Genomic DNA, 11574 nt, shown 5'->3' on the forward strand with positions numbered 1-11574 from the left:
TGGGACATGTCCAAGCTAGACTCCAAACATGCAAATAAAGTCCTGAACTTAAGCTAAGCTTAAATTACAGACCCCCAGCAATTCCCCATGTTGCTGCTAAAGGCAAGGTTGCATGAGCCCGGGGTACCCTGGCCAGTGACCCCTTTCAGCTGATGTGAAAGAAGCACGCACTATCATGCATCACTCATCCCTGCCTTGCAAGCCCTGGGCAAGTTCCCCAAATGTCAGCTGTGCTGCCAAATCCATCATGTAAACTGGGTTTTAGCTGCTGGTGGCTGCAGAGCTGTTGCAAAGCCAAAGCTGTCTCTCGAATCAGTGCTGGCCAAGGAGAGCAGGTGAGTATGAGCATGGAGGTACAGCCACCCCCACCCAAGCTCCTCCCTGAGGGCCCCGATGGACCTCAACAGCCCCAGGCAGCCTCACCTGAGGACCTATATGCCCAGGAGCACATTTAAGCCCAGCGCGTGGCCTAGCTGCTCTGTTAGCCTATGCTGCAGCCTTGGCTGTTCCATCTCTGCTGCTCCTGGAGGGACCCAGTCTCACTTACACTCTTGCAGGGGGGCTGTGCTGATGCAGGTGTGTATAATTAAAATTCTCACTTTAATTATATATATAAATGATAAACCATGTAGCAGCAAAGTTGGCCCTTTTTTTTACCAGCTACTCTGTATGGTGGGGATGGGGTTGTCTGTGCAGCAAAAGCCTTTTCCTGCTAGTAGGAAGGAAAAGTTAGGTGAGAGCATGGCATTCCCTCTCTCTGGCTGCAAGCACATCCTAAGGGGACCCAGCTTCTGTGGGTGTCTCAGCAAACAACCAGCAAGCCCCCTTCCCCACGCTGTGGCACCCCTGAAAGTACATTACTATGGGATGTGGACTCTGGTGTGAAATACCGCGGTGGCAAGCCACATTCCCAAACTTCCTGTGCCTGCGCAGGTCCCAAGGGGGGAGCTGGGAGGGTGCCACCAAGGGTGCCACTGACATGGGTTTGGGGGCCCCTCGCACACCCCAAACTGGCCACACATGATGTGGTTCTTCTGTGACCTCCCACTAATGTGGGTGCATGTTGCAGCAGCAGTGCCTCACATAGTGCTGTTACCCAGGATAAGATTAAATTATTATTGCTATACTCTTGCTCCTGATCCTGAGTTTAAAAGTGGGATGTAGGACAGCAGGTGGAGAAGGCAGTGAGGAAACCCTTTCCTTCAGAGGAGACACTGCCGCTGGGTCGCAGCATGTGTGTTGCACAGCTGCTTCCTCCTGCAGTTTCTCCCTAGCTTTTGGCTCTGCAGGTTGTTTCTTACCTGAAGTCTCTATTAAGAGGTGCCTAAAGCCTGCTGGGGAAAACAATCCGGAGGAAAGCTGTGTTGCTTGGAAACAGGCAACACGTCTTTGTGAAAAATGAAAGGGAAGTAAGACATTTCTGCTTCCACTGCTGAATGGGAGTGCTGGATCCCGAGTTCCGCTTCTTTTGGTCTGAAAAGCTTGTGGATTTTGAAGCCTGTGTACAGAGGAGAGGAGCAAGATGAAAAAAACGCTGATGAGGCATTTGGGAGCTCTCCTCTTCTGGATTTGGCTTTGTCCATGAGATGCCAAGCTTAGGGCAGCACAATGGTTTTCTTCCTGAATTTTGGGGTGCCCCTTTTTAGCCCTGGCTTCCAAAGCACCTGCAGTGAGGTGCATGTGTGTGGGGAGCTCCTCAGTGGGAGTTTCTAGATGCTGGTTTGGGAGCTAAAAATGGAGTATTTTTTTTTTTTTTTTTTTTTTCTAAAAAAGATAAGATTTCAGTCTAGGACTGGAGCTGTTGTTGATAGCGAGCCGTAAATGAACTAAACCTGGGTAATTTCACATGCAGCAGGGTGACTGAAGCCTTGGTTGGATTTATAGCTCTGGATCTGAGTTTGAAACTGGAGCAGTTGCCGTCTGCACGTGTGACTGCTGGGGTCTGCCCTGTGGCGTGCAGCTGCGTGATTCAGGAGAGCAGCTCAGGAAAGGGTATTTTGGCTGAGCCAGAGGCTGGGAGCCTGGCTAGTATCTAGGATCCCGATTAACAAACTTTCCAGCCCTGCTTTCCAGCCGTTACCATTTTCGGACTGCCTCCGGGCTCCGTTTACATTCCTGGCCCTCCTTCCCAGTGCCGGTGAACGTGTTAATGTCGTTTTTCTCTTTTTCTTTCAGTCTGCTGGTGTCCCATAAACACTTACTTGGCGGTGCCTCCCGGCGCAGGGCAGCAGTTGTGAATGGTGCTGCGTCTGAGCAAGGCTGTAGTGCCGAGGCATTGGGTGTCTCTGAGGGAGGTGGGGCTGGGGTCCTCCTACATGGGGCCCTCTGAGGGCTCAGAGGTCAACACAAATGAAATGGGGGAAGGCAGCTGGGAGCTGAAGGACTTGGGGTTTTATGGATTAGCTAAAATAGCATCTTTCCATGGCAGCAGAATAAGTACAGTGCCTGCTGGCAATGAGGGAAGCCTGAAGTCATCTCATGGCTTTACTCTGTGCTGTGATGGAAACTAACAGAAGATGAATAGATCTTGTTGCTGGCCCTGCTGGTACTGGCAGACTCATCGGAGGAACCCACCATGGTGCCTGTATGTGTAAGGGAACAGCTGGGTGGGCAGCAGCTTTTTTCCCCGGGCATTTGAATGGCCCAAGCAAGGTGGGATTGTTCTGAGACTTGGGGGCTGGAGCTACCCTGGTGTTTCAGAGGATGCCTCCAGGTCTAACACCCTCTCTGCCATGCCCTGAAAGCCTCCCACAAGGTGGGAAGGCCAAGCATGGAGGCTGGGCGGGTGGCTTACTTTTAAGCCAAGCTGCTGTGTTTGGGTCTATGAAAGCAATGCTACATGCCTAGCTTCACTTTGGGCAGCCGCTTCCCACCCTAGCTGTGGTTAAGAGCCCTGGAACCTGACTGTTCAGCAGCATGGGGGAGAGGAGATCTTCTGGGGCTGGGCAGGGGGGTTCTATCTCCAGCAGGCTGCAAGGGGGCTAAAATTAGCAGAAAGCGCAGGTTCCTCTGTAAGCTTCAGCTCTCAGGCTGCTTTAAAAGTTGTGCTGAGTGCTTGCACAAGTGAGTGCTGGACCTGTACTTTCCCTGTGTGAGTTCTGGGGCACAATCTACCTTGGCATGATAAAGCAAGGAGGTAAGGGCTCACTGCAGGCCACTTCATACCAGTCCCAGCCTGGATCCAGCAGTATCTCTTGCTCTGGTCCCCATCACACACATCTACTCTCTCCTCTTCCATTTCTGGGAAGGAAAAGAGCATTTTGGCTTTGAGAGATGCAGACAGTGCCTTGATGCTCCCAAAACTTGTGGTGTCCTTCTGAACCTGCCTGAGGTGGTGGCATTTGCCGGTCCCCTGTCCATCCGAGGGGATTAACACAGGAGAGAATGTGAAGGATTAATGTGGCTGGGGGATGCTATGTGCTGGGGGTCCCTCAGGGCATGGGTGTGGTGGTTGGGGGATGCTGCATGCCGGGAGGTCCTTGAGGGGGATGGGTGCTCCGTGCCAGAGGGTCCCCCAGGGGATAGATGGCTGTTGTCTGGAGAATGCAGTGTGCTGTGGGTCCCTGAGGGGACGGATGCTGTGGCTAAGGGGTGCTGTGTAGCGGAAGATCCCCTCAAGGATGGGTGCTGTGACTGGGGAACGTAATGTGCCACAGGGCCCCTGAGAATATGGGTGCTGCGTGCCAGGGTGTCCCCGAGGAGATGGGTGCTGTGGGTTGTGGGATGCTGCATGCCGGAGGTCTCCGGGGTGATGGATGCTGCATGCCAGGGGGTCCCTGAGGGGGAACAACGTGCTCGGGCACCGCGGTGGGGCGGGCCTGTGTGTGTGTGTGTCCCTGGGCGGGGGGCGGTGCTGAGCAGCCGGCGGGCGCGGCTGGGGCCAAGCGGCAGCGCTGCCCGTCCTCCGGTTCCGCCTCCTTCCCCCGCCGAGGCTCCGGCGGTCGGGGCGGCCGCGGGGCTCCGCTCCCGCCACCCCGCTCCCGCCGCCCCCATGGGGCGCTCGACGGCGCGGCCAGCCCGGCGCGGGAGCTGAGCCCGGAGCTGCCGCCAGGTACCGTATCCCCCACGCGCCAGGGCCGGGCATCCCTTCCCCCGGGGAGAGGCTCCCCCGCTCATCCCCTTCTCGGAGCGGGTGGGGGTAATTTCGCAGTCGGGTGCATGGGGAAGAGGATGGAGGGAGCTTGGGGTACCGGCTTGGAGCCGGTCGGGACCTCGGGGTGCCCTCATGCGCTACCCGGGGAGGGGGGGGAAGGTTGCTGCCAGCCCCCATCGGGAGAGGGGGGTTGGTGCCGCTGCTAGGAGCAGCCTTCCTCCCGCGGGGCCCAAAGGTGCTGTTGGGCAGGGGTCACTTCACCCTGGAGCCACGGCGGGGGATGGTGGGAGGAGGCTTAATTTGCCTCAGGAAAACAAACCCGACGATGTGAGCATGAGGTGCCCCAACGCGGTCGAGGAGGTTTTATCTGCAGCCACTGCTGTGTTTGAAACCTCTATAAAATAGATGGATAAGTAGTTTTGAGGCCCAGCATCCGCCCTGTGGTGTCTTCCCAGCTCCTGTGCCTTTGCAGTCCTGTTTCCTATTTAAAAGGAGCTTTTCTCTCCCTCTTGCTGCCTGGAAGCCAGCCCTGCAGGAGGCTGACCCAGGCGGGAAGCCCAGTGCGGCTGTCTGCTGGTGCTAGCCGTGCCTGCTGTGGCTGGAGTGCCCCAAAGTGAGTTTTGGTGTTCGCATCTGTTGGTTTGCCTCCCTTACACCTCCAAAGGCCATCTGGGATGCCAGCTTTGAAATGGGGATTTATGGGATGGCTCTCCACTGGAGGATGAGGATAGTGTAGGAAGAGGAGCAGATGTAACCACAGTTCCTTCCCTGCTCGGGAGCATCCCACTCTGGAGTTTGGCTCTGCAGCATCCCATTTGGGGAGCATAGAAGAAGCAGGAAAGCTGGAATCACTCAGCAGTCAATTTCCCTCTGGTATGTTCATGCATGGTATGTCGCAAAGCCTGGTGGGCTTCTGCCCCATGTAGGATTGGGGTCACCCTCACTGCTGTGTCTCCCAGGCAGAGCCGGGATGCGGAGGATATCCTAGAAGGAAAGGCTGCCTACTCTCACTAAGCTCCTGCCCAGGATCTGTAACTATCAGGGCTGAAAGCTTCCAGAAACTACATCCAGGCTGTGTTTCCTATGGCTGCCGGACTTTTCCGGACCCCTTCCTCTCTGCTTTCCCCAGTGCATCACTCCTCTAAGCACAGGGGGGGTGAACACCATTTTCCTGCAGCGCTCTGAACTGCGGCAGTTGATACATCCCAACATGTGTCTTGATTGTTATCCCCTCTGGACTGAGAGTGGGGGGAGAAGGCAGCAAGTTTTGGGATGGCTGGGCTGGGAGTGGGCAGGCATTGCCTGAGGAGGGGGCAGGCATGCAGGGAGGCATGCAGGCAGCAGTGGTGGGACATTTCCTTCCTGGAAGGCAGGAAGTGATTATGTCTGCACAAATGACACTGGGCCTAAAAATAACTGGCAGGTCCCTGTTGTGAGCAAACACCCCTGGGATTTGCTTGATTTCTCTTTATTTAGGAGAGTGGGGTGGGGGAGAGCCCAGGAGCATGAACTCCGTGCGCTACTGCATGCAAAACCACCGAGTGTGCAAAGGCGTGCGCGACGGCGGGTGCTGGCGCGCATAAGGTGCTGCTTGTCTTGCAAAAGGTGTGGTCTGCAGCAGCCCGGGTATGAAAAGTGGCCCCGTGTAAATGGAGCCGTCCCGTTGCTCTGTCAGCCTTCCCGTCGGGAGGGGAGCCGGTGGTTAGCTAGGAATAGCACAAAATCATAGCCCTGGCCTTCCCGAAGAGCGCTGGTCAGGCTTGTCGTGGCGCTGAGCCTCCCAGGGGTGGGAGCAGGGTGCTGCACTGTGGGTGCCACCCTTGTGGGGACCCCCCAGCCAGCAGCCTGTGCAGGGTCACGCAGCAAAACTTCCAGTGGGAAGGAGTGGAAATAGCACTGAAAGATTTGGCTGAGTGGGTTTGGGCGTGGGGCCGTGGTGCTTCCTGATGAGTCGGGGAGTAGTTTGTGTTGGAGGAAAGCTTGGCTGCAGGGTGGTTGTCTCTTTGGAGATGCCCCTGGCGTTTATCTCCATCCTTGATGGCTTTTTTTCTCTGCACTATTGAAAGGAAACTTCAGTAAGCATGCTCATAGACCTTGAAACCACGGGCAGTGAGCTGACAACACAACTGGCAGCTCTGGCACTTGCAAATTAGGGCTTTGTTCCTCTTTCCATTGATAAAACCCCTCACTTCCATAGGAGGGAGCCTGAGCATCTCCTGTGTGCTGTGCAGTGAACTCTCCCTTGTGTCTTGGCATGCAAAGCAGCACCCTGGGGACTAGTGTAATGTGCGAGGGGACCTGCTGAGGATCTCCTTTAGAAAACACAGTGAAGATGTTTATTGCAGGGGAGAGGGTGCATGTGGTAGCTGCTTATCCAAAGGGCATCCTGCACCTGGGCTGCTGTTAGCTGTTACAGGTGAGCTTTGAGCGAAGCTGTGGTGGCTTGGCCAAAAAAGCCATGTCCTGCTGCTGAGACATGTTTATATCTTAATTCCTCCTGTATGTTGCCTGGGGCTTTGCTTAGCAAGAAAGGTTTGACTCTGCTAATTAATGATTCACTGTAAACCAGGTTTGAGAGCAAGGGTTGCAGCCTGGGTACCATTCCCAGTATCTCCCAATGGGTCCCAGCATCCTCCCCATCGGTGGCTACCTCCATGGTGGGGTGCAGAATCACGCCCATGTTTCTGGGGTGACATGCCTGGCTGCCGTCTTTTTATCCCCTCCTCCCTGTCTCAAACAGCTCTCCCTGACTTCAGGGTAAAGACTTTTAAATGAAGTAAGTAGAGGGGGGTTGGTCACCTGGAGGACCGGGATGTGGCGCTCAGTTTTCTGCCAGAAGGCAGGAGTATGTCAGGGAGGGGGGTGTGAAATGCTGGGTCCTTGTTATTCTGGTGCTCCTGCTTGGATTTGGGGGAAGGTATCCCACTGATACTTTCCCCTCCTCCTTGGCAGATGTCAGTGGTAGAGCACAGGGCATGCAGGGGATTAGCAGCACCAATCTCGGCCCAATTGAGAAATACCTCTGTACTTTCTAGGAAATGCTGATTATTTGGTTATATTTTTGGCTGTCAGCGCTGGCTCTCTGAGGAGCCCAGAGTCCGTGAGAATGGAGGGCGGTTGCTTTTGTGTATTTACAAATAATAGTCAAACAATCAAGGCTTGTAAAATCAGAGCTGTCTTTTGCAAAGTTGGGTTTCCAGAGCGTTTTCTTTTCCCATTGCAAAGTGCTTTTGGGTAGGCTTAAACTGTCTTGGGTCATGTTGCTTCCTTGCCTTATTTCACCCTTGCTGCTCAGCAAGTGAACAGCATGTTTCAACTAAACCATGGCTTAATATGTTATTTCTCACCTTTCTTTTTTGTTTTATTGTGTTTTTTTAATAAGCCAAGCTGCTTCCTTCTGGCATCACCTGGAACAACAGGAACCTGGTTCCCACTCAGCTTCTGCTCTGGGTTATCTCCCAACACACGTGGGCTCCCCTGGCAAATGTCTGTTTGTGTGTTCTTTTATTTTCACTGTTTTCTGAAAAAGAGGGTTAAAGAGCACGCCGGGGCTTTGGGCTCGTCTCCAGCACTTCCTTCAGGGTTCAGTGATGCCTCTTCGGCAGTGCTGGGGCTTCCTTCCACCCACTGCAGTGTTTCCTGCTTCCCTGCTTGGGTCAGCAGTGCCAGGTGCCCCTTGATTGGTTCCGTGTGGATGCATCTTTGCTGGTCCAGTGCTGAAAAGCTGCTAGGGCTGCCCCACACCAAGGGGAGGGATGGATGCATTAGGAGGATGCTGCAATTGCTGCTGCTTCCCAAAGGGCTTTGCACTTTATGTTAAAAAAAACCCCAGAGCTATAAAATAACCTGAGGATGCACGGAAGGAGATTTATTTGATTTATTTCCTGCTGACAATGAGGCGGCCGTGCAAGTGCACGCTTCCTCCTCATAGTGGAGGCCAGGGCAGATGCATCCTGCAGCTGTAGCCCCGCCGCCCCACACTATATTTAGTCCATTGTTTGTTCTGGCTTTGAGTGCTCGCCAGGTCCCTGGATGTGGGAATAACTCTTGTGCTGGGTGGTGGGCAGAGGAGCGGCTCTGTGAGGTGGGGAGGTGGGGGGCTGAGCACTGTACATCATTGAGACTTACATGGCAGATGTGTGGGAGAGGCCACAGAGCCTGCCTATCATCCCTTAGGATGCTCAAGCAGCATCCTGATGCTGTCTGCAGCTCCTCCAGTGTGCCCCATCCACCCCATGCTCAGTGGGGCTGGTCTGCAGGGGAAGGGAAGCATCTATATATTGCCCACCTGGAGGCTTCGCTTTCTTGTTAGGCAGCAGGAATAATTAACTGGCGGCTGCTGGAGCTTTGAATGTAGGCAAAACACCTGGAGAAGAACAGTGCTGGTTTGTTCTGGTGGGACGCCCTCTTGCAGGGTGTCCATCTTTTTTTGTGGCTGGGGAGAAAATGGGCTCTTTGTTAATGAGCCGTGGCCACAATGTCTCTGAGATTAGGGCTGTGAGTGCTGGTGGGGATGAGCTGGTCTGAGTGAGGATTTCTGGAGTTTGTCCCTCCGCCTCTCACCCTGGGGATAAGATTACAGACAGGAGGAAAGGATGCTGTGCAGGACATTTTGTCTCTGCATCTTCTCTCTCCTAGAAAGGAACACCCTAAATACAGCATTTTGCTTTGTAAAGAAATGCTCAAAACTGGCTTGACCTGGCTGATGGCTAACACCATCGTAAAATCCATGCAAATTGCTTCTGAGTGCCCTAATTTCTTGCAGTGGCCTGAAAACAGCAAAGCCTCACCAAGGTATCTGATTTTGGGGAATAATTCAGATCTTAGTGTTCCAGGCTGAAATGTTGGATGCACTGGGGTTCTTTAAATTACAGATAAAATAATAAAACTAATTTTTTTTTTTAAGGGTAACTTGTCTGCCTAAGCACTTGTGTAGGGTTTGCTAACTGGGTTCAACTGTTGGGGAAAAACACCTGATACTTGAGCTAATCCAGAGCCCTTTGTTGGGCTGGTCCCTCCCAGGCTGGACTTCTGCCCCCTTGGCTGGCCTGTGATGGTGGCTCCATTGTATCTCTTCTCTTTGCAGCTGCTGGTGATATTTAGAAGAGTTTTCAGGCAGGATCATTGTATCTGGTTTTCTGGGATAGAGTTCTTTTTCCCCACCTATCCCATTTTGTGTCCCAGCTTGCAGGTTGGGCACTAGAGGTCTGTAAGCCCATTTACTCCCTCTGGAACCAGCAGTACCAGTAAATAGCTGCCCCTGTAGGGATAACACCAGCACTGCCCTCTTCCCGTGGCTTTTTAGAGCAGTTCCCGTGGTTGCCCAGAGCACCCGTTTTGGGTAATTTCGGTACTTTTGTAACAGATGCTTGCTTTTGCCTGCCCGGCTGAGAGCTGGAAAGAAGCTGAAATGTGATTTCCTCTCTCCATTCATTTGGTGGTTTGAAAGACCATTTCCAGATCTGCCCGGCATCTTTTATGTCTGTTATTTGCTGGTGTGGTTTGTCAGGCAAAAAAAAATATCCCTGGGGCATTTATGGTGAAAGCGGGTGACTGCAGCGGAGGGGAGAAGGATGGAGGAAATACAGAAGCTGCCTGTGCCTGCCTGCAAGTTGCAGGGGTGAGTCTTCATCCCCTGGCATGGGGATGCTGGAGCAGACCCAGAAGGATCGGTACGGCTTGTGGGCTGCGCCGCCTGCTTTTGAAAAGATGCACCAATTCTGAGCGAAATAAAGAAAAAAGCATCCTGGCTGAATGCCCCCTCCTGCTTGCTGGCTGAGGTTTCCAAAGCCACGGGTGCCTGCTCTGAAACACTTGAAATCTCCCTATGTTTTATTTTTTTGCTTTATTTTTGCCCTGACAGTGTTCATGTGAAGGAAATCCATAAAGGGATGTGGAGAAATGGCACTGGCCTGAAGCAGCTGGGGGTTTTTGCCCCTTTCTCTTGTGTATTAAAGAAACCAGGCTGCCTAATGGTGCAGAAAATTCATGGTAGAGCAACAAGTTTTCTGTGGAGCGGGGAAAGAAGATGGGGAGGAGGGGAAAATCTGTGCCAGCGCATGGTTGTCTTGAAATAGCACATTTTCCGGAGGCTTTCCCCCCTTTCAAGCATTTGCAGCTGCTGGGGGCATCACATTCCCCGGGATTGCAGTAAGGGATTGATCCTGTGCTGCTTGCAAGGCAGCAGAAGCAGCTGCAAAAGTGTTTGTAGAGTGGGGTTAAAGTTACTCGGGGTTTTCCAGCATTGTGCGTTGCCACCGAGCGGGTACCATCCCCCTTCAGATGCTGCCAAGGTTATTCCACACGCAGCATCAGTACAAAGGAGATTTTATTGGGGACCATCTCAGTAAGGGTGGGCAGAGTTGTTTTGTTGTTTTTTTTTTTTTTCCAGGCTACCCCTTTGCCATCTCTCACTTTATTTGGTTACCAGGATCCAGCCCTGGCTGATGCAGACAGTCGGCTCATTGTCCTGAACCGATCGAGTGTGGCAGGATGCTCCTGGCTGCAGCCAGTCCCCCACCCTGTGCTGGCCTTTTTGCTTTCATCCTTGTTTAGGGATGAGCTCCCTGGGGAGGGGGGACTGCTTTCAGGGTCCTCTACCTGCCCTGGGAGAGAGGGTGCTCCTCCAGTGTGGGAATAACCAGCTGCTTTAAATGCAGCTTTCAGATTTTCTCATTAATTGCTGGAGGAAGTCCCTCATCCCACTGCCTCCAGGCTCTTGATGCCTCCGGTGCAATCAAGGGGGTTTCTCAGCACTGCAGGATTATTTACTTCTGTGCAGGGGACACCTTTCCTCCTTGTTGCTGCCCACAATTTCTGAGGCTGCAAAATCACGTGTGAGCACTTCACACGCATCTCCCCAGCTCTTCCTCTGCCTGTGTGTGCATCAACATGCATGTGTGCACGCATATGTATGCACTGGTTGGCTTGGGGAGCAAACCTCCTGGAGCCTTGCTTGCTGCTCCAGGCGTGCTGGCCAGCTCCTAAATTACTGAATATTTAGCAGTATTTACTCACTGATCAAGCGTTTTCCATGCAGGGAGGGACCCTGGAGCAATTTACAGGTGCTGGAGAAGTAGAAGGTAAGGCTAGAGGCTGTGCCGTGTGTCCCTCTGCAGTGCCATCTCCTGACTCAGCAGATTTTAGGGGTCCGATCCATTGTTTCTCCTTCCTCCCACCTTCCTCAGCCCCACTTTCAGCTGCTCTGGATCTGGACCCTCCCTGATGGAGGGAGCCACATGGCAGGCAGGCAGGGAGGAAGAAAGCTGTTTGCAGGAGTGGGAGGGAAAGGGCTGCTTAGCATTTCTTCCCAGACCAGCCTCTCCTTGCTGGCTGTCAGCAGGGGGTTGCCCTGCGCTTGCCCACGATTTTCCCTTTCTAAACCAGGAGCAGCTGAAAAAAAGTTCCTTTCCCTCCCTCTCCCTCCTTCCCTCCTTGTTTTCCCTGCTGCCTCCCTGTCCCAGTGCAGCTGCCCGCAGATT

Source organism: Psittacula echo, assembly GCF_963264785.1.
Source record: "Psittacula echo genome assembly, chromosome: 6".
Taxonomy (NCBI): domain Eukaryota; kingdom Metazoa; phylum Chordata; class Aves; order Psittaciformes; family Psittacidae; genus Psittacula; species Psittacula echo.